This window comes from Carcharodon carcharias, chromosome 3 (assembly GCF_017639515.1).
Source record: "Carcharodon carcharias isolate sCarCar2 chromosome 3, sCarCar2.pri, whole genome shotgun sequence".
Taxonomy (NCBI): domain Eukaryota; kingdom Metazoa; phylum Chordata; class Chondrichthyes; order Lamniformes; family Lamnidae; genus Carcharodon; species Carcharodon carcharias.
This window is the reverse complement of record NC_054469.1, coordinates 152,200,885-152,228,002: the sequence shown is the minus strand read 5'-3', so window position 1 is coordinate 152,228,002 and position 27,118 is coordinate 152,200,885. Positions and strand designations below refer to the sequence as shown.

Below are 27,118 nucleotides of genomic sequence, written 5' to 3'. Positions count from 1 at the left end.
CCTCCTCTGCCCCTCCTCACATGCAACGCTAAGCGTTGAAGCACAAGCCCGCCTGATGAGGCCTATATGTGCGCTTCACCTCTCCAAAGTTCTGGTATCTGTGCTTGTGGAGTGTGGGCTGGTCTGATGTGATGGTGCATCCTCTAGGCGCGTGCATTGAGCCGGGAAATTTCTCAACTTCCATTACCTGATTTAGGAGTGAAAATCCAGACCAGAATATTTCATGGGAAATTGTTGAGGAGCATTATTCGTTCCTGTGATTCACCACATTACTCCCAAGTGATCAAGAACCATGAGTCAATCACTCTAGTGAAACTGTTCCATTCAGCAGTTTCCCTGGGATAAGACTGCATTACACAAAAATAACTTGGCATTGTTTGGAACTTCCATGCAAGAGGATGTGAAATTCAACCAGAAGTAAAATAAAAACCACGAATGCTGTAAATCTGAAATCAGAAAAGAGAGTGTGGAAAACACAGGAGCTGGTTAGCTTCTGAAAGTAAAAGATCTGTTGACAATTCAGATGAAGTGCCCCCAGCCAAAATGCTCATCTGTCTTTTTCCCCAAGAGCTGACTAACTTGTGATGCATTTGCAGCATTTTGGGTTTATATAAAATTGCACATTTGCATTCAACAAAAAGAAATAGCCCCTCTCAAGCATACTTGCAAACTATTTCACTTGGAATTTCCACAGAAGGCATGGGAGGGGATTCCTTTGAAACTCCAACACAGTCTTGTTGGCTGATTCTCGAGTTAAAGACAACACAAACAGCAGTTTGCAACATTTATTAGGGGTTACAGTGGGAGATCAGAAAAATCTCTGCAGAAATTCTACCCGTTTAAGTTTTCCTATGACTTTTGAGCCCCGTCATCTACAACCTTATCACAATTCACAGATTAGGCCCAATTACCTAAACATAAATCTCTGTCGGTGTCTCTCTGTGTTCAAACCCTGCAGTGTGTGAGTGGTCCTAGATGGCTTATTTCCTGATTTGTACAAAAGAAAAAGTATTTATAAATCACCTCTCACAAGCTCAGGATTGCAAAGCTTTACAGCCAGTGATACACATTTGAATTGTAGGAACTCTTGCTATTAGGGAAATGAAACTGGCAATTTGAGCAAAGCAAGTTCTGAGAAACGGCAGTGAAATAAATGACCAGATCATCTGTTGTAAGTATTACCTGAAGGTTGAATGTTGGTCAGGACATTGGGAGAACTTCTCTGCCTTTTTTCAAATAGTGCCGTAGGATCTATTACATCCACCTTGGTTTTACATCTCATCTGAAAGTCAGCACTTCTATCAGTGCAGCATTCTGGCAATATTGTATGGAGGTGTCAGTGTAGATTATGTCCCCCTTTTCCTCTGTGGAAGCCCATTTTCTCTGCTTGTCCCTTACCACTGTCCCGTTGAAATCAGGAATGCATCTTGAGGGAAAACCCAGGCATGAAACTGCATCTTACCACCTGTTGCACAACAAATGTAACACACTGATCCATAACGCACGAGGGCCACCAGCTTTCATCCAAACAGCTCATTTTAGAATCAAGTCACAGCTCTCTGGAATACCAAATAGAACAGAAAACGCTGGCATTGCTCAGCAGGTTAAGCGGCTTCTGTAGAGAGAGAAACACCATTAGCATTTCAGATTGATGACCTTTCATCAGAACTCTTTCATCATCAGCTCTGATGAAAGATCATTGACCTGAAATATTAACTCTTTCTATCTCTCTCTGCAGTTGCTGCCTGACCCTGCTGAATGCTTCCCACATTTTCTGTCTTTATTTCAGATTTCCAGCACCTGAGGTATTTGGCTTGTCTCTTTAGACTATCACAGAGTTCAACACAGAAAATGGGAATACTTTCAGATTGAACTCTTAATGTTTCACATTCTAACATGATGCAGCAGATTTTCTGTTTTTAAGTGTGTGGACTAACTAAAACATTTCATGAAGCAGTGAGCGCACAAACTGTGGTGATCTGGACTATATTATCATGAGATTAAATTTCTTGCCAGAAACTTTATGATTTGAGCTACATTTAAAAAGTCAAGAGTAAACCCAAATAATATTCAACAGTTAATTAAATTCTCCGGACACATGCCATCAAGCCATAAGCCTGAACTGATTTCCATCAATTAAACGTCTCCTGAAATCTTTTCCAAAAAGAGCCTGCTGTACAAATGTTGCTTACATACAAACTGCAATTACTGAGGGGATTTCCCAAGTTCCTATTCTGGGCATTAATGCAGTACAAACGTTTGACGGTGCATCTAATTCTGACATTATTTATGTGCCAAAGGAAAAAATCTAAGCATGATGGCCAATTTTAATATTCTCTTCTCTTGTTGATTTTATGTAATATTATTGCTTAAACGACGATGACTAATGATATCATCAGGGGAAATTCTTAGAGAATCACTTTCCAAATAGAATAAGGGGGCTAAATTAACATATGCAGAGTATATGACAAGGCTGGTGAAACAATCTTGATTGCTGGCAGGTCCTTGCTGATCTAAATTCTGCTCCCTCACACTGTGACATTAACCTTCAAGCTCATTCATCCATCATTCTCATCAGTAAATATTGCTTAAGCAAAAACTGCTAAGGAAAATTCAATACGGTTCAAGAAGGGAAGAAAAGGCTGCATTCATAATGGTTTGTGATTTTACTTTCTGGAAGAAACAATAATGGTGAACCCCCTACTTCAAAGACAAGAATGTCTTATTAGTTTGCACACACTAACTATATATACTTAGCTTCAACTGTAATAAGAACATAGAGGGAAGAATTTTTCATCCTGCAGGCGGGCACGCGCCTGACCCAAACGGGAGTAAAATAATGCTCGTTGACGTTAGGCCAGTGTCCCAACAACCAATATTCACTTGGTGGGTGGGAGCGGGTGCCGGAGCGGCACCCGCCATTAATTAAGCAGCCACTTAAGGCCCTTAACAGTCCAATTGACTGTGATCTTTTCTTGCCCGTGTGATTTCCTGCTTGCTGCACAGGCAAAATGGGCATGCAGCCAGCTGATACTTACACAAACCTCATCCAAGGGTGGGATAAAATGGGTCAGCAGCATTGCCGGTGTGATTAATGAGGAGTTTTGGAGATAATTTGCAGCTGGTTGCTTATTGGTAGTTGGCAGCCTCATCTTTGTTTGGGGCTTCATTCTTAGCATTTCCAGGATTCATTTCAGGATCCATTGTTGTCTGCCAGGCCCCTGGAGGATTCAGACCGTGTGGACCCTTCCAGGTATCAGACAGCCTTCCCTTACCCTGGTAATGGGGATTGTGGGCCCCGCTGGAGGCACCTTCTCTGAGGAAGAAGATGGGAGAGGAGGCCGTGTGTCCCTATACAGCTTCCAGGGGAAGGACTTGTGGGAGGAGAGGCACAGACACAAGGGGCACAGGGCCAGCAGGAAGTCCAAGGCAGAAGGGGCCGCAGAAGAAGCCACTATCCTGCTGCCATGGTTTACGGGCGGCAATGCAACTATCTCAACATGTCCGAGGTGCAATGCTGAAGGAGGGTCTGCCTCTCAAGGGAGAGCTTGACCTCCATTTGCCAGATGATTGGGCCTGAGATCAGCTCCGACTGTGTAGTGGACACCCCATGCCAGTGGCGCTGAAGGTCACAGTGGCCCTCAATTTCTATGCCTCCAGCTCTTTCCAGGGCTCAGTGGGGGATCCGTGTGGAGTCTCTCAATCAGCTGTCCATAGCTGGGTCAAGCTGGTGACAGAAGCTCTGCTCAGGCGGGTATTGACTTTCATTCATTTCCATATGGATGAGGCCAGCAAGGCTGAGCAAACCAGAGGCTTTGCAACGATTGCTGCATTCCCCTGCATCCATGGTGCAATTGACTACACACATGTGGCCATCAAGTCACCAGCGGGTCAGCCAAGTACCTTCGTTAATAGGAAGGGATTCCACTCCATGAACTTACAGATAGTGTCTAACCACAGGATGCAGATTCTGCAAGTCTGTGCAAGGTACCCTGGCAGCTCCCTTGATGTGTACATTCTGAGACACTCCCAGGCTCCGAGGCTCTTCAGTGCTCTAGCCTGATTGGATGGATGGCTGCTGGATGACAAGAGCTATCCTTTGAAGACTCATGACACCTCTCCGCCACCCAAGAGCAGAGGCAGAGGAGCATTACAATATGAGTCATGCCTCCACAAGGGCTGTGGTAGAGATAGGTCTTCTCAAGATGTGCTTCCATTGCCTGGACCGTTCAGGGGGAGCACTACAATACCCCCCAGAGTGGGTGTCACTGATGGTGGTTGCATGCTGTGCTCTCCACAAGGGGGGACCCACTGGAGGAAGAGGATCTTGACACAGCTCCACAGGCCACAGATGATGAGTCAGAAGAGAAGCACAGTGAGGAGAATACTGAGGATGTGGAGGCAGACTTCAGTAACCTCCAAGGAGGTATGAACACTAGGGACGCCTTGATCCAACACTTCTTCAGTTAGGCTACCAAAGATCAGCTTCGATTGCATGCCAGGGCTGCTGCCTCTATCCCAGATGTCTGAAAGGACCCTTTTGTTTGAGCCCAAAAAACACTCAGTGCCTGTGCAATGAAGTGCAGAGTCACCTACGTCCAGCATTACATACTGGCATACCCTGCACCAATGAAATAAAAAGGGGAAGCATACTCAGGCCATGACGGCAATGACACTATTTATGTCATTCTGACAGTTTGATAGTCTTAACGGATACATTTCTGGTATTCAATATCAGACCAGTTACACAAAGTAAACAAAAATGAACATAAAATCACCCGTGGCCTGTCCCTCTTGTGCTCATGGTGCCTTTAATTTATATTTGCAAGTGCTACGTCTAGGTGCTCCCCCTCGCTGGCAGCGGCATTAGACACACCCTGTTGACTCTGCTATCTTGTTGACTTGATGACCTTGGCAGTCGTCCTCTGGCCAGTAGAGCCTGTAGTGGCCCCGCCTGGGAGGGAGCAGCCAGTGCTACACTGGCATCTCTACAGTCGCTGCAGCCTCATTAGATGCCATGTTCACTGGCGGAGGAGCTGCAGCCATCATCCAGAGCGCCCTGATAGCCCCCAGAGATGAAAGGCAGCTCATGTGGCAACATGAGGTGCTCTGGACCTCCGTGCACACCACTGATGGACAGGCACCTAGCTGGGATACTAGGTGCCTCATTCATCTTCCACACTGACACTAACCACCTGAGGTTAGTGTCAGTGTGAGGGCTTGCAGGTCCGAGCACAACCACAGGAACCCCTCATTCTGTCCCTGGAGCTGCCTCTCCATGAGGGTCGCCACTGTCTCAGTGGAGGTGGCAGTGGTCATGATGGTCAACGCAGTACTGATGCTCTGCATGGGCTCCTCCATCACGGAGACCATGGCACGCACACCCTCATGGATCTCTGCCAGATCCTCCTGCACATCTCGATGGACATCCAGCATCTGCCACCTAATGGACAACTCCAGAGGCCCATCATCAGTCTTTGACTGAGCATCGTCCTCATGCCCAGCAGTCCTCTGACTGCCGATGCCCTGGGCACTCTTTGCCTCTGCCTGCACCTCAGACAATTGTGAAGTGCCCTCACCAATGTGCACTGAGATACAAGTCACCACTGTAATGCCTACCGAGGCACTGGTATCCGTGCTAGTTCCTGCTTAAAAGAGCGTGTGTAATGCAGGTGCAAATGATGCCCAGTGGTCCTCCAGTGTCAGGGATGACCCTTCCGCATCTGGAAATCGAATGGTTGCTGGGGAACCTAAAAGGGAGAAGAAGGACATGTCATTAGTTAAAGTCATCACCCTGTCACTGTGCATGCCAGGCACCCTGGTGGGACAATGGTGCCCTCGTCTTCCAATGATCAATGAGGACTCCAGGTTCGAGGCTCACATCAATGAAAAGACTACACTAGGATGGTTGCACAATCCAAAATTTTCACCCCTGTGCACTGCACTCATACCTTCATCTGGCACCCACATGTGGTTGCATGTGGGGTGTGCCAGCACTCGAGCTCCAGGGCATCTTGCTCATACCTCGAGAGGATCAGGAGGCGAGCAGGGCCTCTGCCCATCTGTGACCTTTCTACATTGTAGTGGGCCATCTTCTTCTGAAACAGAGGAGTATTGATTTGTCCACTCTGTACCTGCAGCGCCATTGCAGCCTGGCCAATCCCAGCTGAGGAGGACCTGACAGGGCACATCCAAGTCGTGGCCCTCGAGCTGCAAGGCATTCAGTCCTAGTAGCCAGGACTCACCCCCTTGGCCAGCTCCGGCGTAATTGATAGTTGGCACTCAGGCTCTAGCCCCCATGAGGTCCATGGGGGGGCGGCCAGACCTTATTACATCTGCACACTGACCCATGCCAACATGGTACTCACTCTTTCTGAGCGCAGCAGGCCATTGAAGCGCTTCCATCACTGCACCCAGGAGCGCTGCACCACGTGACATCTGTTGACCTGTGCTGCCTCCTCCTCCCATGCCCTCTTGGTGAGATGCGGTGGCCTCCTCCCATCTCTGGGGACAAGGGTGTCCCTCCTGGCAGCCACTTGTTCCAAGAGGATGGCGAGGCACTCATCGGAGGAGCGGGGGTCTGAGTGTCCACCTGACCTGCCCTCCCGCCTGCCGTGTTCAGCCACACTCGGGTCCATAGTGTGGGTTCAGGGAACGTTCCCCGTGGCAGCCTTCCAGGGGCTGCCTGTGCCGCTTTTAAACCGGCCACTGGATCACCATTGAACCTGGCGGCCGACAGGCCCCCGCCCCCACACGGCCCTTCCCGGTCAGTGGGGAGCTGTGTTTTACGCTGGGCGGGCCTAAATTGGACTGCCTGCGTGAAATCGTGGTTGGGGCCCGATCACAGGCAGCGGCCCATTTAGCGGCCACCGCACCAGCTCGATGAAAGAAAAATCCTGCCCAGAGAATATTTTACATGTGTGGTCTCTGAGTAAAGGAAAATGAAAATATAAGGACTAGTTGTAGCCAAATCTAGATCCACTCCATGGGCAAACATGTATCCTTACATTACGTACTTTGAAATGAGATCAACTGGTGCATTGTAAATGATAGATCTGGAATTAGAACTTATGGGAACTTTTTTTGCTTCTTCCGAGCTGTGCCCAAATCAAGTTTTGGCTCAGATAAGCTTATGGTGTCGAGTTGAGCAAAACCTTTGCTTTTCCATTGATCTGGAGGCTGGATCTCTGAATGCAGTACTTCCAATTTGGACTAGCTCATTAAAGGCCATTTGCTCATTCCTGATGTTTATTGATCCTTTGGTTGCACTAAAACAGTGCAGCCTGAAAGAGTTGTGCGATCTATTCTTAATTGTTGCATCTGTGCAAGACAAGCAGATGTTTACATGCTCAGAGGAAATAGTTCATGCATTGGATTATTCAGCATTTAAAAGCTACAGTTTAATCATTGTAATAATGTGTATGAATGGTCTGATTGTGTACATAAGTATGTAGTCCTGTGTTTTAACTTCAAAATACAATCCAGTGAGTTTCTCAAATGTCGTTATTGGGCATATTTTGCAAATGCTCTGATTTTTGTATTCCTATAAAATGCTCACATGCTATCTGTAAATAACGAAAACAGTTTTACATGTTTTAAGAGATATTTTAACGATACCCAGTTGCAGGTTAGCTAATAACAAAATCCATGGTGAAAGGGTTGGAACAGCCATAGTCGAGCTCTGTGTAATTGAACTCAGCAAGTTATTTGATGAATAACACTCATTGAGGGAACACTTAAAAGGTTTTTTGTTCATAGTTTAAGGTGCTGTGCCTTGAAACAGGCAGCCAAGTAGGCAAAATCTTTAAATTGTGAAATGGGCATTGATTTTTGTAGCTCTCAGGACTGGTTTGCAGCTGGAATACCACGCTCTGGTTACCAGATTGGCGGTTCCTTTGGGAGTATGTCAGACAGGAAGAGCTGTGAAGACTATTATTCATTGGGGAGCAGCAGACAGCAGAGGTGCAGGATGGATGACCTGACTGCCATTGCATTCTTGTAAGCTGATCAGTATGGAAGGATCCTGTGTAATATACTTGCATAAGCATTGTAGCTTGAAATGGAAGCTTGTTATTGGTTAAATGTGCCAGTAAGCCTTCAACTCTTTCCAGACTTGAATTTGTGGCAGGATAAGGCTTTGTTCGGCAACAGGCTCAAAGACTTTGAGTTTATTAGGCCATGTCACCTACTGCTTCATTGAGTCTGGAGACCATGGAGAGAAATTATGGAAAAAACAAATTCCAAGCATCCTCTGCGCTCTGTTTTTTTCCCCCACTATGGCTTCACCAACTTTAACTAAACACAGTTTACAACAAAGTCAAAGCAGTTCCTGAGCAACTCATTGTGATTCATTATCTTTGATCAAGCCATGTAACTGTAACAGGAAATCCATTAGCACCAACAATGAACAGTTTCCAGAAAAAGGTCAAGACCAAGATGTTAATAATTAGCTTTGTGAAAGGATTGTCAGTTACCATTTCAAACACACCCTAGTAGCCCTTTAATGCCATACCATCACCTGCAAAACATAAGTGATATTCCTAGTTATTTTTATTAACACTTAGAATATTTCTTGACCAACAAGGCTGACATCTGTCCAATTGTTGATTGGACAATCTGATTTTCAACTGAGTGTCCTGGAAATTTCTAAAACGTCTCGCTTGGCGTCAAATATTTTACTTAAATACAACTCTTTTTTTCATTTATTTTGCCTCTTTTGGGAAGGCGTTAGCTTCAACATTTTCAGTTGCTTTGCCCCATTGGGCTGAATTTTCTCAGTTCCATGATGGCAAGCTTGGAGATGGGGGAGCTGTGAAAATAGTCGGGAAGGCTCCCCAATGCATTTCCGCAACCGAGGAACTTTCCCTTGGCAGGGTGGGTAGGGAAGTAGGCTCCTTGCTTCACAGAGGCAGGTAACCAATTTGCACAGTTATTTTAGGCCTCAATATTGGATGATTTTGTGGTCTCTCTGCCATTTTGATGAGGGTGGAGCAGCCCTTTGCTGTGTGCGGGGACCGTAATCTCAATGGAGATGGCCTCCCTGTAGCAGGCTAGGGGTGCCATTGGAGCCAGAGGCTCCACGCTGCAGAAGGGGCTGAATTGATGAAAGACCATGATCGTAGCTGTGACTGATCCAGCAGAGGGGTTTCCCCTCCACCCTGAATCACCTACTGGTCTATATCCTGGCTATTTAGGGATTGATGTGCAAGCCAGTGAGGGCGCCTCCGTGTTGAGGTGCCCTCGGGGTCCCTGACCTATATCTTTGTTTGTAGCCAACTCATAAACCTAGAACCTGCTCACGCCAAGCCACCAGGGACTGTGATGTCATTTCTGCCAATGTCTCCCGGAATATGCCCAGCCAGATTTGGCAACCCTGCTCTGACTGGGCCTGCAGCATTGAGAGCTCATCCGCCATCCTCGAAAGGATGTCGAACTCGGAGGTGTCCAGTTAGGAGGCTGCCTCCCTGAAGATTGTGATGCTGGGCTTGCTGCCAGTAAGTGCGGGCTCGGAACACCCATTTGGTCCTGAACCCAGGGTCCTGAAGACCGTGGGAAAATTCTGCCCATTGTTTTCCCAGCCCAGTTTTGGACTTGTCAAAAGACAGAGGTCTTATTTTTGAAGCATATCTGCATTGTTAGAAGTGTAACTCAAATAAAAAGAAATCTGGAGATCTGAAAATAACGAGAACATGCTAAAGTAGTTTGGTTAGCATCTTAAAGAGAAAAGACAAGGAGTTGGACTTTCAGTTGCTGGTGGGGACGAGCACAGGTGTGGGTGCACATTGAAAATCCTGAAGGATCCCGATGCTTCCCGAACACAACACACTTTTCAATGTGGAAGGGGTGGGGAGCCATGAACCTGCATGCCTCCAATTTAAATGATTGTTGAACTTCATTTTGGAGGCACGGGGAAAATGCCGTGTCAGGGACATGTCAGGATGCAACAGCTATGGATACAGTGGGGAGCCGTGAGGGCTAATGGATGCACTGTTCAGCACACTTAAGAAAGGGAGAATACTGCTCAGCATAGAGTTGTGATCGCTGTAGATAAGAGTCTTGCATTTGTGAGCTGTGAGCAGTGAAACTCCTGAGAGGGACGTGAGTCTTCTGGCATCACTTGGGCAGCAGAGGATGGCAGAGAAAGCCCTGATGAATGAATGCCAGTTGAGGGAGCTGAAATGGGAGCAGGATACTCTGACACCGGACAGAGTAGTAAGGAGGAGTTTCAGCAGCTGCATCCTCCTGGTCAGAAAGAGGCCAGATGAGCATAGTGAGAGGCTACCCATGACTTCGAGTCTACGGGCCAAGCGTCAGCCCTCTGCAAATGATAGTGTGCCAGATGATCTCAGAGATTTGTGCTATGATACACAGTGACCTGAGTCTTCATAGACTCCTTGGCAGTCCCCAACCTGCAGCTGTCAAGGTCACCGTCACCCTAGAATTTTATGCTTTCAGGTCATTCTAAGGTTAAGCTGCAGACCTGAATGGCATCTCACAGTTGGCAGCACATCATGCCATCAGGCTGGTCATGGATGCATAATTCCAAAGGGCGGGGGACTACATCCATTTTGAGACAAATGGGCCAGGACAGGCACAGGGGACATTCGCGTTTGTCACCATTGATGGATTCTCTCAGGTCCAGGGGGTCATTGATTGAACCTACATAGCTATCAAGGAACTGACAGACTAGCTATTCAGGTCCTTGAACAGAAAAGGCTTCCATTTATTGAATGTCCAGTTGGTCTGTGACCACAGGAAATGCAACTTGCAGGTGTGCACCTGGTACCTAGGCAACTGTCATGATTCCTTTATCCTATGAGAGTCCCAGGTGCCATACCTCTTCAGACCAACATCTAGACTGTGTGTGTGGCTGCTGGGGGCCCAGACACAAATGCAGCAAGACACTACAACCAGAACCATTTACTAATACACACCTGCAATGAACAGACCATTGACATCTAGAAAATGCTGTTCCATTGCCTTAATCAGCTGGGTAGTGCCCTCCAGTACAGCCAGCAAAGGTGTCTCGTATTGTAGTTATTCGATGTGAGCTGCACAACATGACAATACAAAGAAGACTAGAACTGCATGAAGAGGACGACCTGGTACCCCGCTATTCCTCAGAGGAGGTTGAGGAAGAGGAAGAGGAGGACCGAGGGGATGCTCAAGATAAGTCTTGTGCACAGGAATTGGAGGAAGACTACCAGGGCAGTCCCAGGCCTCACAACGGTCAGCAGCTTGGCATGGCTTCAAAGGCCATGTTAATTCAACAAATGTTTCACTTGAGCATCCTTCAGCCATTATGGCAGATGACTCTGTAACTCAACTTGCATCAGAGAGATATTATCCAGCACATCTGAAGAATCCCATTGCCACCCAAAAATATTGAGAATAGGGTCTCCGCCTCCACCATTCTCCGATATCACAGACCATGGAAATACATCAAACCCAGGCCCCCTCTTCCCCACTTAATCTGCATTTCACTTTTGACTTGTATTAATAACAGGCAAGTCTGGTCAAATTGTAAGTAATCATTATTCATACAGGAGAAATAAATGAAAAAACATTTACCTAGGTGATCCATTAAGTGCAACTAAGGTGTGACATATTACATTTGTGACCATTTCTACAGAGTGCCTCCCCTGTGATTAAGAATGAGGTGAATGAGGTGCAGGCAGCCAACTGCATTGACTTTGCATCTAGCATGTACTCCGTCCTTGTCTTGGGGGTGCCTGTGCAGGCTCCCCCACAGGCTGCTGTGCCTGCATCATTGCAGGGACAGTCTGCCACTGGGCTTTGCAGCGTGGATGGGTCCTGAGTTGGAGGGGCTAAGGAGGTGAGGGATGGCACCAGTGCCTTTTGATGGGTGGCTCCTTCATCAGTCTCTTTGACTGCTTCAGCTCTTTCATGACATGCTTGCATGCTGGACGAGGTCACTGGCTGGGACACAGCTGGCACAACTCCAAACATATCTGCGCCATTGGTGACACTGAGCAGTCCATGCTGCAGAGAGTCTTACTCTTTTTGTGCATGTCAGTGTGCTGCTCCTTCAACTACTCAGAGTAGTGCTGCATATTGGCTCCAGGAGGTTGGCTACTCTCTCAGTGGAGGAGCTCATGCGCTTAAATCCCTGAAGGACTCCTCCACTCTGCCCTTGGCTTTGCAATACCTCAGGAATCTCTGTATCCAGTATTCAGAAACTCACCTGCCTCTGATGTCCCAGATAGACCCTCGTTGTGTGTGACACCCAAGGTCTAGCACCCTCAACCAGCGAAGCATGACTGTGTATCCTCTGTCCTCCGAAGGAGACTGCCCACAGCTGATTCTGCCTCTCTGTTATTCTCCTGCTCAGTTGTGATGTGCTACTCACCCTGTGCTCCCCATTCTAATCTAGATTTAGGCCACAATGAGGTGACTGTGTCTGCGCTTGAGGATGGTGCAGAGGTATAATGTGACAGTGCAGGCTTTGTGAAGCCAGCAATAACTGTGTTGGGCTGCTCAGCTCCCCCTCTGCTACGGAGCCTGTGGATAACAGAAGAAGGTGGTATTGAGAACACAGGCTACTCAACAGGTGCCTCAGCACAACTAGCCCTGTAGATAACAGGAGTCGAAGAACACAGGGTCTTGTGCAAGACTTTCCTGCATGCCCTTTACCTGAAGATAGAGCAATCAAATAACTCTGCACTTTATGACTTTCCATCTCACCGTCACCCACAGCCAGCTGCGTTGGTACCATTGCAATGTTGAGCACTGCCTCCTCCGATGATGTCAGATTGGCAAGTCCACCACACCATCACTAGTTCAAAGCATCTCACAACTATTGGGAGCTCGCTTTTCCTGCAGCATGAGGAAAGAATGATGTTTCAGTAATTTGGACTCCCTCACCTATTCCAGCATGACAATGATATGACATTGCACTCCTCAGTAATGCCCCTTTCTCAATTGTAAGGGTAGCTAACTGTTCAGTGATGCAACTGGCCACTTGCTTTGACAATGTTAGGGAGAACTACTCAGTCTGTTAAACCCATGTAAATGCCACTGCATTCAGAGTTAGAGACCTGATGCCCAGGTGTTGCTTGCCACTCACCTTTCCAGACCTTATCAGGACATTAATACTTTTACTATACTGGACTGATGTCTTCCTGGTCCCTCCACTACTGCCGACTTCTGTCACCACCTGCATCCAGGTCCTTTTGCTGCCTGTGGGTGGATTTCTTTTGCCGGACACCAGGAAGAGTATCTCTTGCTTCTCAGTGACTGCCTTGGCTAACGCCTCAAGAGAAGTATCTGAGAAACTTGAGACCGCATGTGGACAGCATCCCCTGCCAAAGCTGGTCTCCAGTGAACACTCTTGCACCATCTCTTCAGCAAACGCTAAGCTCAGTAATGGCTGTTGCTCGCTTTTTCATGATGTCCATGTCCTGTCTTTAGGCTACTCCCAGTGCAGCTAATTGGGCACTAAACATGCTCCTGACCATTTAGACCATTGCATTTTAAAATCATATCAGGTTGCGAGGTTGGGACCCGGAAATGATCCTGGAGTTGGGTGACTGACACCAGATTGAAAACCTAGTGCAGGCTAATGTTTTGAATATAACCCTTTATGATAGGGATGAGGGACTTCAGTTATATGGAAAAAGCAGGGAGGTTGGCATTATTCTCCTTAAGCAAAGGAGGTTAAGAAGAAATTTGAGAGAGGTGTTCAAAATTGAGGGTCTTTGATTAAGTACATAAGGAGAAATTTTTTTCAGTGGCATAAGGGTCAGCAACCAGAGGACAAAGATTTAAGGTAATTGGCAAAAGAACCAGAGTGTAGATGAGGAGCAGGTTGTTATGATCTGTGGTGCAGTTCCTGAAAGGATAGAGGATGCAGATTTTGTAATAACATTCAAAAGTGAATTGGATTAATATGTGATAAGAAAAAATTGCAGTGCTGTGGAGTAAGAGTAGGGTAGCAGGATTAATTGCAGAACTCTGCGAAGAACCAGCAGAGACACAATGGGCCAAATAATTTTCTTCTGTGTGATTCTATGATTCTATAAAATGTTGCCAAAAATAATTTAGTGATTGCTCACCTAATAGCCACTCTCATCATCATGTGTGCCCTGCCTGAAGGCAGGTCCTTGGTTCATAGTAATCTTTCCATGTCTCTCTACCCTGTGCCAGTCTTTTCATTTGCCAATAACTTCCTTCAATTTCCAAGCCATCCAGCATCGATATTCTCTTCTTTCCTCTTCCTCTTTATTCTTCTAAGAGATGTTAAGATGTACCCTACCCAAACTTACTGTCTATTCCAATTATGCTCAGAAAATTTCTTTGTTCATTCACTCTCCTCAGCACTTCATTTGCTACTTTTTCTGTCCAACAGATCCGTCCATTCCTCTCGAAACCCACATTCAAAGCTATTTAGCATGCTGGTCTCCTCTTTCCATAAGGTCCAATTCTTTCATCCAGACAAAAATAGCACTCCAAACCAGGCTCTTTATAAGTTGCTTCTTGAGTTGTTTATTCAGCTTTCGGCATTTTTTTTTTATATAACCACTCTATTGAGTTGAAAAGCTTTGCATTTACAATGGTACTTGAAAATCTCAAACTGGATGCCCAAGCTGCCGTAGAAATCAAAAGCAGGATTTTAAATACAGCAAAAGGTTATCACGAGTATGTTTATTGTCCATGATGATGGCACAATTCAATCTTTACACCAAGTTAGTTAGAGTGTATATTCAGATAGGAATGAAACATTTTGATCTTGAGATTTTTTTATTTTATTTAAATAAGCTAAAATTGTGTTTTGATGTGTTTAGTATGTTATGCTGACAGCTTGCAGTATGTAATATCCTTGGAGCAAACATTCGGTTCATAATAACTACTTTATTACTGGAAGCAACCATAATCTCACAGTGCAGCAGTGATCCACAGAGCCTTCATATTTCAACATTGAGAGACAACAACTGTTGGGTAACAGTTTTATTCTGTGCAGAACAAGATTTCTGATTTTTTGCTACATTAAATTGAAATGATGCTGGTTGCATTGTTCCCTCAGAGAATGAAACAGGAGTGAGTGACTGCCTGTACCATGAAGTCACCATGGTATAACTGTAGTAGGCGGGTGAGTAATTTCCTGTATTAAAGAATTTATTTAGTACACTTGCAATGGACAGTGAGTCATGGTTTTGTGGAATCTCTGTGATCTGATTGATTATATTTGTGGAGAAAAGATATTGATGGATTATCAAAGACACTTGGGCATAAGTCAGACAAACTGACTCCACATCAGCACTTAAACAATAGCATTAGTACAGGGGCAGTATAGTACAGTGTTTCTTATAATTTTCTCACAGTAATCATGGATTATATCTTTTACTTATAAAATGTTACTTCATCAAATGTAATAAGTTCATTGGAAAGATTTCCAATATTTTAACAAAATTCTAAACATATTGGACGAGGGTTTGCTCCTCCTGGTCCTGTGGAATGTTACTCGACAACAGAGTAGTATGAGCACCACTGCCAATTCTACAGCTTTCACCTTCTCCAGTGCCGGCACTTAAAGCTACTTCTAGACTCAGTAAGTAATTGTGCCAGTAAATGTGAGAATAGGTCAGAGATTCAAAAGCTAAATTTCAATTTACCATATGTTAAACAAACATGTCTCTATCAGCTAGATCTTGACTCAGCTTTGAATATGAAAATTGCTGGAGACCAGTGGCCACAAAGAATTCCATTCTATCAGTGAAACAAGACTCCGGCAAGTTATTCCCGTTGGATGAGTGTATTAAGAGGAACTCATACCCTACAAATCAGGAAAATGCTAGATGTATCCACAGGTGTAAACTGATGTTAGGGTTATGACAATTGGGGTGCATTGTCGCTGGGTGAATGAGGAGAAAAATAAGCCAGAATTTGTCACAACTGAATCCTGGTGGAAAGTGTGTATATGTGGATGTCTGCTGAGTCCGGAATACCTCTTATCTATGACTGCCCCTCTCGCACCCACCTCCCTGCACCACCCCCTCCCCCAACCAAATGTTAAATAATGGGATTTACACAAAAAGGCTTCTTATGAAAGGCAAGGTGCGTAAGCACCTTTGAAGCTATATTCAAGAAAGAAGGGGAGAAAATAATAAATATATCAGATGAAATATAAAACATAAACTACTGCCTTCTCATCATTGGTATAAAAATCATGTTCTTAATTAAGGTAGAGGAGTGAGGGAATATGGCAGAATGAACCATGTTGTATTTTCTATCTGCAATATGTGCAGACCGATGAGGGGATAGTCAGCTTAGTGCATACACATGATCGGCATATTAAATATTCAAGACAAATAACATAATGCACGAGCAGATTTCAATCTATACTGGAAGGGTGAGTTACTAACCAACAGAACTATTCCAAATTGGTGTTCTTGGATTTATCTAGCCAAATTCATATTGGAACAATGCTGTTTGGATAACAAAATGGTGGTAACTGTGTTTTGCTCTCTATTTATAGCCAAGAACACGAGTAAAAGGAAGCCATTGTGCCATGTTCCAACAAAGTAGTAAAATTCTGATTCCAATTTAGAGGCTCAAGATTGCAGCCCCTTTGTCCTCCCCTCCCATTCTTCCCCTTGCCTCACCATCATCATTACCAAAGCTGAATCTGAACCCAAAAGCCAGATCCCTCCACAAATGTTCCTTCCTAACTTTAAATCTAGGCTCAAATAATATCAGTGCAGTCTTGCACGCATTTGTAGGCAAAACAAGAATGAATGGATAGCAAAAAAGAAGAGGAAGAGATGAATAAAAGAGCCCAACAATTAATAAGCTGTTGTTACTATAGATTCATGTAAGTGGTGGTTTAACAAGTGAATGAGTCTGCAAAATATCCGTTGGTGCTAAAACTTGTAACAGCTGATTTATCGTGGATACTTTATATTGTATTCTGAATATTTTCCTCTACAATAAAAAGCACATAATTATAGTTAAATCCTTTTGAGCCAAAAATTGCATGGAATTCAAGACTGTTGGATTATGCAGTCCTGGTTCCTTAGGGCTTTCAGTCTATGAACAAAGCAGCAACTTGTTTTTTTCCATCAATAGTAAATTTCATTTGTATTGAGGATATTGTTTCCATCACTCAGGCTCCACAAGAATGGTCCAGAATAAAGATAAGCATTCATATTAATGTGAGTTCCAGTAAGGTTTAGGATACAGATAACAATAATCAAAAATAATTAAACGTCCCTTCTCTGGGACAAACAGTACATACTGGGCAGCATTTTCCCATCGGCGAGTGGGAGGCGGGGCCTGCTTGCCGACACGTAAAATTATGTGCAGTGCCGTCGGCCAGGTGTCCCGACGTCACCGCGTGTCATTTTGATTTCCAGTTCAGCGGCTGCGCATCCGCTGAACCTTGTCAAAGGCCTATTAAGGCCATTTCAAACCTAATTAACTCAATTTAATGAGCTGCCTATCCAACCTTGAGGTTGGTGAGCAGGCAAAGAGCCCAGGAGACCTTTGCATTTTTCATAAAACCTCATCCATGGGCGGGACGAGGTTTCATGAACTGTTTTAAAATCTAATAAAAATTTATACATTTATTCTTTGACATGTCCCAGCTCATGATAGTGTCACATGTGGGGACATGTTTTAAAAGTTTAAAAATCTTTTATTTAAACGTTTAACATACAAACAAATCTCCCTGAGGCATCTCTGAGCCTCAGGGAGATCTCTGCTCTCTATTGCACACACAGGGAGCACTCAGCACTTCTGGGCGCACCTCACAATGGGCGGGCCTTAATTGGCCCACCCACAAAATGGTGTCGCGGACCAAATCAGGGGTGACAATTGGGTTCGCGCTCGCCCTCGCACACTCTGATCTCCCTGAGACTAAGTGCTGCCTCAGGGAGATCGATTCCGAAAGGGAAGAAGTTTTTGTTTCGACAATTTCATTTGACAATGTCACATGAGTTGGGACATGGACATAACTTTAAGAAAAAGTGAATGTTAATTTTTTATTTTAGTCATGAAACCTCATCCCACCCTTGGAGGAGGTTTCATGCTTTTTCTGGTGGCTGCCAGTGCTCCTGACCTGCCCGCCAACCTTAAGGTTGGACAGGGGGTCCACTAATTGCTTTAATTGATTTTTGAATGGCCTCATTAGGTCGTTAACAGGTTGGTGTGTACACAGTTGACTCGGCTGTGCCCCTGCCGACCTGAAAATGCAAATGACACGGGATGACATCGGGAGTTCCACTTGACGTCATTCTGTGTCACTTTGCGTGTTGGCGAGCAGGCCCTGCCCCTGCTCGCCAATGGGAAAATTCTTGCCTATGTTTTGAATTTTGCAAGCACAGGCTGATCGCGCATGGTCAGTACTTTGTCCATTGCAAAAATCCGAAGGGACGCGCTGTTTGATATGATCCACCAGTCAGTGGGACATACTAGGATAGACAGATTTTTGATATCTCAGGGAATTAAGGGTTATAGGGAACAGGAAAGAAAATGAAATTGAAGCCCAAGATCAGCCATGATTGTATTGAATGGCAGAGGAGGTGCAATGGGCCATATTGTATACTCCTGCTGCTGTTTCTTGTGTTCTTGTACAGGTTACATACCTGGCATCATAGCAGTATGGAACATCTAGCTATGCTGTGGCGTAATAGCTACCCCAATCAGATCATTGCTCAATGTATATTGTGCAAACTCATGAATGGACATAGGGCTGCCACTTTCATTCCTGAAAGGTGTTTAGTCTATGTTACATTAACCTGGAATGGTAAGGTGTCTCAAAAATTTGAGCAGCCCCCAGGTGAAGTTAGCTAGCAATTTTGTGATTGAGCAACACTTAATAAACGAAACTGATTGTGCTAATAATTACACTAACAACCAATTTAAGATTATCAGCTGGGCTCACAGTGTGGCTTACTTATGTGTACTCCATATATTCACACACAGGGGCCAGTTCTTTGCAAACAGAAAGAACATGTCTATGCATTGCACCTTTTTCAAATAATCAAAAACTTGGGGGAACAGCCATTCCCTCATTCCTCATGGCAATGCCTTAACCAATCAAAGTCGACTTGGCTGATTTGAATTTAAGCAAAAGCTTGGCAGTTAACTGTTCCCTGGTGCATTCTCCATGGCAACACTTTGATCATTCAGCACCCCTTTCTCATGCAGTATAAATTGTTGTTAGCTTTGAGATAGGGTATTCTTGCATCTGTCTTGATGGGTGCAAGATGAAAAGCTTCGACAGCATGTCTCTTTGTTTTGGCAATATTCAAGTTCTGCACTACCAAGCAACTGTCATATTTCTTAAGATTTTAAATTGTAATGCAGTGCAGTTGTAAATTCATTTTTCACCCTCCTGAAAGGATACATTGAGGTGTGACAATGCTTCCTGTGTCGGGGAAATTAGGCACTTTGAGGGCCAATTTTCATTGCCATCATGCTGGCATCCTTCCATCTATGAGAGATGATGGACACCGAACAAACAATCTATTTAGGTGGGGAGTCTTCATCTGGAGCACCATTGACAATGGCTGTGAAGGCCAATTCTTGTGAGGCACAAGCACCGCACATGCAACTGTCAAGTGACTTTGTGGTTGTTGTTTTCAGCATTGGTACCTGTTGTTAAGCTGCTGTAGCCTCTGCTTGTTGTGGTAGGGAATGCAACCTCACGGGAGGTGTCGCCATTTCCTCTTTCGCCAGCTAGTACTCCCAAATACAATAGTCGATGTTAGGGCCTTCCTGTCATGCTTGCAAGCATTCTTGAAGCAAAGCCATGGGTGTCCCATTGGTTGTCTGGCTCCAGCTACCTAACAACACGAAAGTCCTTGGATATGCGATCGTCTTCCATTCTGCTTATGTACCCAAGCTACCAAAGCTGATTCTGTTTGAGGAGTGCCAACACACTTGGAAGCTCTGCCTTTGAGAGAGTGCTGCATTCATGATTTTGTCCTGCCAGGATATACCCATGATGTGCCGCAGAGAACAAAGATGGAGATTATTGAGCTTCTTTTCCTGCTAGCTGTAAGTCGCCCGTGTTTCACAGCGATACAGCATGCACAGGCCTTATAAGCCATCAGCTGGTTCCTAAAGGCCAGCTTGTTATTATCAAAGCATGTTTTGAGAGTCAGCCAAAGATGGTAGCTGCTTTCCTGATGCGTGTATTGACCTCTGCAACAAGGGACAGATTGGCTTTCACTGTGGACCCAAGGTAACAGAATTTGCTAACCACTTCCAGTGGGGTGTCGTTTAGTGTGATCAAGGCTGGAATTGCAACATCTTGTCCCATGACCACAGTTTTCTTGACGGATATAGTCAGGGAGAACAAGTAACAGGCATGGGAGAAACAGTCCATCAGTCTTTGCAGCTATGTCTCTGTGTCACTTACCATCAACAGCATCAAATGAGATTGGTAACCTTACCACCCTCTTAACACTGGCGATGTAGCTGAATAAGGGCATAGTGTCAGGCGACTAAAGTGTCTTTACTGTTTCAGGCAATAAGCCCCTTTTAATGTGGGATTAAGAGTTCCAAGACATAAGATCCAAATTGTGGCTTTTGGTTGGAACTAATAAGAGCCAGGAAATGGAACAGAAGAGTCCTGCCAAAGCTAAGTTGAATTCTTTTTGTGGGCTCCGCAGGAACATCAGAACCCATGTGCTCCTATGAGGACCAGTAAATTAACTTAGGCCACTGCCGTTCCAGAACCCTCATTCCCCATGCACTCAAGGTACTGCCAGCCACCTTGGCCTGATCTTGAGGGCTCCATTTGGTGAGGTACCTGTATGATGCCCTGCAAATGCCTGCCAAGTTTAAATGAGGCTGGAGCCCAAAATTGCAGGGATCTGCTTGTTGCTGGAACAGACTGGTCAGTGTGCTCCGCCAGTCAGTCACCCAAAAGTCTAAATCAACCTCTTTGACTTTCCACTATGAATCTGGACAATTCTAATGCAAATCTTGTAATGTGTGCCTGCCAATGGGAGTCAGATGAGTGTGGTCAAAATAACAACTTTCATATGCAATTAAGTTATTCACAATAATGGAGCAATCAGACTCTTAGAAAATAAACATTTCTTTCAAATCAAAAGTTGGCTGTTGGATCATTTCTTCCATGTTTCCTGCAGATTTAGAGTTCTAAAATACCATGTTCCGTGCAAAATGATTACAAACTGTGATATTTGTCAGGGAGAAAAAAAAACAGCCTAATAGACCTATGCTTTTGGAAGTGCAGTCATTGTTGTAACATAGGAAAAACAATGGCCAATTTTTGTACAGTACGGTCTCACAAGCAGCAATGAGGTATTAACCAGATAATTTAGTTTAGGAATGTTGATTGAGAGATATACTCGACCACCATACCGGGAAGAACTCCCTTGCTCTTTGTTGAATAGTGCTATTGGATCATTTACGTCCACCTAAGCAGGTAAACAGTGCCTTGGTTTAATGTCTAAGCTGAAAAATGGTACTTCTGACAGTGCAGCACCCCATTATTACAGTACTGAAGTAAGAGATGCAGCAGTAAGTTACTCAGGATAAATTGCAAAAAAAACCACTATGCAGAATTTCAAGTGCAACGTTTTACTCGTCACTGGTTCTGAATGTTCTTTTGAACATCATTATCCAGTTTGTCAAGGTTTTGTAGTGGAGGCTGATTCAGGACAATCCAGTCTGTGCATTCACAATCTGATCTCTGCTATTTGAACCTAGGCTCTCAATCTACAATTGGCAGCAGCCCAAGTGGGATCAGCATTATCAATGCGGTACCTTGAACAAATGTGTCTCCTGAAATTGATCTCTGCTGAGAAAACCTTGAAATTGTCATAATGGATGCTATTTTTACAGCTTAGTGATCTTTATAACTCATATATACCAAACAAATTGTCTAAGAAACAGAAAGTCCTGCCCTCATAGAGTGGAGGATAGAGAAAGAGGAAAGAATTGAGACTAAAGTAACATCAAAAATTACAAGTATGCAAGTGCCATAATTTTCACTTGGAGCTTTATAATAATGGGCTAAATCTTCTGGCTGGAGTGCGGGTGGCGGAGTCTGCATGCCAGCGCTTAAAATGTCGTGTGAGCGTCCCTACGTCAGAGTGCAGCATCGCGATGTTTCAGTCAGCGGGTGCGCTATGCAGCGGGACGCGCGCCCACCATTAATTAAAGGCCTTGTTAAGGCCATTAACTCTCCAATTGACCAGGATTATGAGGGGCCCATGTGAACTTTGGCTCGGTGCACGGGCTCAACGGGCAGGCGGGTAAGTGATTGTTTTACAAACCTCATCCAGTGGCGGGATGAGGTTTGATATCGGAATTATAAAATTGTAATAAAGCTTTTGTGTTCTTCACTAACTTGTTCCACCTCATGTGACATTTTCACGAGGGGGACATGTTAATGATTTTCTAAATTTTCTATTTTTAATGCCTCAGTGCCTTTCAGTGATCTCCCTGAGGCTACATTTTGCCTCAAGGAGATGTATGCTCTTTTGTGCGCATGCGCGAAAAAGCGCACTGTGGCAGTTGGGGAATCCCCCGTCCCATCCCGCCCGCACAGGAAGTGCATAGTGTTTCCCGTCGGGCAGCCTGCTTGACTTAAAATGGCAGTGGGGCCCATTTCGGCAGTGGCGCTCGGCTGCCCACCCGCCACCGAGTCAGTCAGGCCTGCCCGCCCATCAAGGGCAAAGTGCTACCCAATAAGTGCAGTATTTCAAAATAATGCAATAAAATGTAATTAGTTTAGTATCAGGATTCAAGCAGTTAAATATTTTTACTGTATCTATTTAACTCCCATAAAGGAACTATAGTACATATTATAGTGGGTGAAAACTTCATCCAACTACCTGAAGATGACCTTGGCAAAACATTGACAAATAGAACTTTGATTTATCCCACTTCAATAACCATGAGGTTGACTCATTAGCTATAATGCATCTAAATCTAGAGAGCTGAGTGCAGAGCTAGTTGCTAGTCTCAGCCAGATATCTGAATTAGGGAAAAAGGGTTGATGATAAAGAGAAAAGAACAGACTTCTTCTATCCTAACCATCTGGCAGATGAACTGAGAAACAGACAAAAAAAAATTCACGTATATAGTACTTTACTGTGTTCAATGGATTGCTTTTGAAATGCAGTCATTGTTATGTTGGCAAATACAATGGCCAATTTGTACACTGCAAAGTCTCCTCCAAAAAATACAGTTTTTAGTGTTGTTTGAGGGAAGAATGTTGACCCAGAGACCTCCTGCTCTTCACTAAATAATATCTTGGGATGTTTATTATGCCCAACTAATCTGGCAAATTGTGCCTTGCTTTTTAGTAGCTCATCCAAAAAGCAGCACCTCTTATAACACACTACACCAGTGTAATATTACTTTTGCTTGTCCCTCACTGCCCCTTACCCTATCACTATCCCAGTCTATATACAGAAAATTAAAGTCCCCCATTATAACTGCTCTATGATGTTTATACCTCTCTGTAATTTCCTTGCAGATTTGTTCCTTTATATCCGTCCCACTAGCTGGTGGTCTATATATTACACTGAGCAATGTAATTGTGCCCTTTTTAATAATTAGCTCTAGCCAAATCAATTCTGTCCTTAAATCCTCCAACACATCCTCTTTCTCCAGTACTGCAATACTCTCCTTAACCAAAAATGCCACCCTTACTCCTTTTCTCCCTTTCCTATTTTTCTATCTAAAGTTTATAGCATTAGATTGGAGTCCATAAGCTGAACAACCATGGGTGGTGTTTAAAGCTCCCTCCCTCCACCTGGACAGGTTTGAACGTCCGGAAGTGGGGGAAGGGCTATGTGACTAGGCGGGAGGTTGCAGAGCAAAAGTGTTTCCACCTCCCTCCAATCATATTTAGAACTGGAAAACTTTCAGACAGCCTTCCTGCTCAGAGGCCAATTGAAGCCACTCATGGGCCTCATGCCACTGCCCCTGGTATTCAACCAGTAGTGGGCAGGGGACACACCGTCCAGGGAGGCTGCCCAGCAAACCCTGTCAGGTCTGCCTGTGGCTTATTGGATGGGGTGTGTGCCCCTCATTTATGATCACTCTGTTCCCAGTTGAGGAACCGAGGAACCTGACATCAGGAAGGCGGTGGGGGGGGAGGGGGCACCTGCAAGAAGCCAACCCTCCCCTACCTATCTTCTGATCCCTCCCTACCTCTGCCCACTGGTGACCCCACCACCACGGTCCCCATCCCTCCCATGCTCACCTCGCTCCAGGGATCCATCGGTAGTCCCTTAACACCAGCTGTGGCCAGGTGGCGTTGTTGGTACTGGATAGCTTCCAGCCCCTGATTGGCCAGCAGCTCTGGTGGGCAGGATTTATGCCTTACTCTGGGTTTAATCGCTTAGAAGGCCAGATCCTGTGCGGGTAGGTGCCTGATTGGAATGAATTGTGTCGGGCCTCCCAGAGAAAAGCGATGTTGGCTGCCATCAGTTACCCACTGATGGGCGAGACCACCGTCGCTCACGCTAAATTCCAACCCATAAGATTTTCTTCTGAGTCTTTCCAGATAGGTATTTAATATTTTTAAATCAGATTGAACTTCAAGGAATCAGTCATGTCGCACACATCCCATGCTGTGCTGACATAACCCATTATGTACCTCCTCTGGCTACGTGAGGTTGCAGTAGTGGCTCTCATCCTTGGCCAGCCCAACTTCCTCAGGACCTCCTCCAATAACCCAGGCACACCTAAGCATGCACCAGCCTTGGGCAGCTCAGAAGTCGGCAAATGCAAGCCACTAAACTTGCACACGGCAAGGTCCCATGAACAGGGAATGAGAATAGAGGGATACGGACTCCGGAAGTGCAAAATGTTTTAGTTTGACAGGCAAGATGATCGGCGCAGGCTTGGAGGGCCGAAGGGCCTGTTCCTGTGCTGTATTTTTCTTTGTTCTTTGTTCTTTATCTTAGACTATGTGTTCAAGTTCTGCAGTAGGTCTTGAACCCATGACCCTCTGTTTTTAGAGGCGTGAATACTACCGTCTGGCACTCATTCTGGCCAGGCTAACGCTAAAGCATACTAACTACCAGCTAAGTGGTCTGGAACTGAACTACAAACATAGAAATAGATGACATTGGTATAAAACTATTGCCTCCAGCAAAACTAGGTATGAGTAGGAAATTAAAAGTTGTAGATATTTGAAATAGATCTGGATAAACATCTGTTCAAAAAAGAGTTGATAAATATAGACAGAACAAATTAAAGGATGTTTGGAATTTCAGATCTGAGGGGCCATGGAAATGTTGGTAAAAGATGGTAATTGATCAATGCTGAACAATCTCTGCCATAAAAAGGTTAAACAAATATTCTGGAGGTTTTGCTTAATTTACCTTGGGGAGGCGGGAAAGAGTGTTGTAGAATTTTCTTTGTGAGACTGAATACATGAACGAGGCTTCATGATAGAGTGAATTGTATAATTTGATGGTCTGAAAGGCCTTTTCTCATTTCATGTAGGTTTCAGCCTTAATTCCACATTGACACACTTACTGCCAAGTTTGAATGTTGTGCGCCCTAGCCCTATAGCAGACACTTAAGCACCAAAGACTAGACTGACACTGCAGTGCAGTATTGAAGGACTGTTCTGTTGTTTGAGGTGTCATTTTCATAGAATCATAAAATGGTTGCAGCTCAAAAGGAGGCCATTCAGTTTGTCAAACCTGTGCTGGCCTTTGCAAGAACAGTCCAGCTTGTCCCACTCCCCCACCCTTTCCCCAAATCTTTGCGAACATTTTCCCTTCAAGTTCTTGTCTAATTCCCTTTTGAAAGTCATGACTAAATCTTCCTCCACCATCCTTTCAGGCCCTGCAGTCCATAGCAAAAGCACTTGCTGCATAAAAAGGCTTTCCCTCATGTCTGTAACTTTGATTTTTTTTCGCCAGTCACCTTAATCATACTGCCCTGCTACCTTCAATGATTTGTGGACATATACTCCTTCTCAGTTCTTGAACCCCCTTTAGAATTGTACTCTTTAGTTAATAATGCCTCTTCTTGCTTTTCTGACCAAAATGTATCAGTCCACTTCTCTGAGTCTGAGTTGAATTTCATTTGCCAATTGTGCACCCATTCCACCAGCCTGTCTATGTTCTCTTGAAGTTTATCAGCATTCACCTCACTGTTCACTACACTTCTGAGTTTCTACAGATTTTGAATTGTGCCTGGTGCACCTAAGTCCAAGTCATTAATATATGTCATGAACAGCAGTGAACTAAGTACCAATCCATGGGGAAACCTGGCCACTGCATATCTTCCTTGAATCTGAAAAACAACTGTTCACTATTGCTCTATTTCTTATCCTTTAACCAATTTCGTATTCATGCTCTTGCTGCCTCATGGGCTTCAACTTTGCTGACAAGCCTATTATATATTTTACCAAACGCCTTACAGAAGTCCATAAATACCACATAATTCTCTTGTCATCATCAACCTTCTCTGTTACCTCATCAAACATTCAGCCGAGTTAGTTAAACGCAATTTCTCTTTAATAAATCCATATTGGCTTTCCTGAATTAATCCACACTTGTTCAAGTGACTGTTAATTTTGTCCTGGATTGTCCTTTCCAAAAACTTCCCACCACTGAGGTTAAACTGATTGTCCTCCAGCTGTTGCGTTTATCCTTCAATCCTTTTTTGAACAAGAGTGTAACATATGCAATTCTCCAGTCCTTTGGCACCACATCTGTATCTTAAGAAGGATTGGAAGATTATGGCCTGTGCCTCTCATAATTTCCACCCTTACTTCCCTCAGCAATGTTAGATACATCCTATCCAGCCCTTGTGACTTAGCTACTTCAAGTGTATCCAGTCTTTACTGTGCCTCCTAGATTAATTTTTAACCTATTCAGTGTTTCAACTATTTCCTCTTTTACTTTGCTTTGGCAGTCTCTTCATCCTTGGTGAAGTCAGATGCGAAGTACTCACTTAGTACCTCAGCCACACCCTCTGCCTCCAAAATGGTTTCCTTTTTGTTCCCTAATCAGTGTCTGTTGAGTGTTTATATGCCTTTTATATTAACTGCAAGTCAATTCTCATTCTCGCTCTTTGTCCCTCTTATTTCTCTTCTCATTTCAACTGCAAACATTCTGTATTCAGCCTGGTTCTCATTTGTATTATC

At 44.6% G+C, this 27,118-nt stretch overlaps 1 protein-coding gene across 3 annotated transcripts in view; it reads left to right on the top strand.

Annotated features, from left to right (window-relative positions):
- rbms3 (RNA binding motif, single stranded interacting protein) overlaps positions 1 to 27,118 on the top strand; it is a 699,194-nt gene that overhangs the window by 78,531 nt on the left and 593,545 nt on the right. The window lies entirely within an intron of this gene.